Here is a 1,428-nt window from a genome sequence, read left to right as displayed (position 1 = left end):
TTTTTTTTTTTTTGATGGTGTTGTGCGAGGGAATAAAAGTACGCACCAACAAGAGACTCAGCAAAGGCCTGTCTAAAGCCTGACAGGAAAAAGCTGGTGAATTCCGCGCTATCGTTGTTAGGAGGTGATATATTTCTCCGCCGTCAGCAGGGCTTTACGTTGCACAACCAGCTGTCAGTCTGAGCGACACTCGCCTGCCTCATCGCCCAAATGTGTGCATGGTGTCAGCAGTATGAGTAATGCCGAGGGAGAATAAGGCATCTGAGGATTTATACATCACGCAGACAACTATTCAAATATATATCCTGTCTTTTTATTTTTAAATAGAGAGTTAAGTAGATTGGGAAGCAATGAGGAACGAACTTTGACAAGAAGAGGTCGATTTTATAACTTGTGTAATAGTATTTTCTCATTTTTATCACGCAAACCATCTGCCACAATAGAAAAGAATCGATTAAATAACTACATTAAATACTTTAGTGTCAAAAAATAAAACAATTCTATGGAACGTTTCTATACACTGGTCTATACGAGCTGCAAGTCAAATTGTTCCCTGCGGTGCAGTGACGCGTCAACAACAACATTATTTAGGAAGTGTATGGGTCGCGACGCCAGGGACTCAGAGCTGATGTGTCGTGCAAAGCTGCTTCCTTCTCTGCCTGCCTCCCAGCCTCCCCGCCATCCCGCTATCCTCCCCACGCAGTGAAGCCGTCGCCGGAGACACAAGGACATGAAACTCCAAGACAAATGTTTCTTGCAAAGTTCCTGCCTCTTTCGAAATAATTGTCCGGTCTGAATGAGGATTACTCGCCAATCTAAAGACTAATTAATGCCATGGTGAAAAATACTGAATAAAGTTACGGTGCATGGCGCTTGTTCTAGAGGTGTTTATAATAATAATAATAATAATAAACGGTTTATTATGTAGGCAGTTGACAAACTGAAAATGTACATAGGGGATGGGGAAAAACTTAACATTAATCCTAACGGTAAGACTAATCTAGGAGGGAAATACTATCGATTGATGTGTGTGTGTGTGTGTGTGTGTGTGTGTGTGTGTTTCCTCCTTCGGACAGCGCGACAATAACGCCATAACGTTTTTAACTGTCAAAATAATACCATTGTGCTTCATGGACTGCTCTGCGTTTTTAGTGTGAAGCTTAATGGAGTCACTGATAATCCGTCTCCTGTTTCTGTCTCACCATGAAAAAAGAAATCGGAGCTTAATTAATAAAACATATCATAAAGGAAATAACGAAATTTCTCTCTCTCTCTCTCTCTCTCTCTCTCTCTCTCTCTCTCTCTCTCTCTCTCTCTCTCTCTCTCTCTCTCTCTCTCTCTCTCTCTCTCTCTCTCTCTCTCTCTCTCTCTCAAAATTAAACATATCAAATATAATAAAAAAAAGACAAGAGGAATCCTGCGAACGGG

This window comes from Scylla paramamosain, chromosome 15 (assembly GCF_035594125.1).
Source record: "Scylla paramamosain isolate STU-SP2022 chromosome 15, ASM3559412v1, whole genome shotgun sequence".
Classification (NCBI taxonomy): domain Eukaryota; kingdom Metazoa; phylum Arthropoda; class Malacostraca; order Decapoda; family Portunidae; genus Scylla; species Scylla paramamosain.
Note: the sequence above shows the minus strand (reverse complement) of the source record.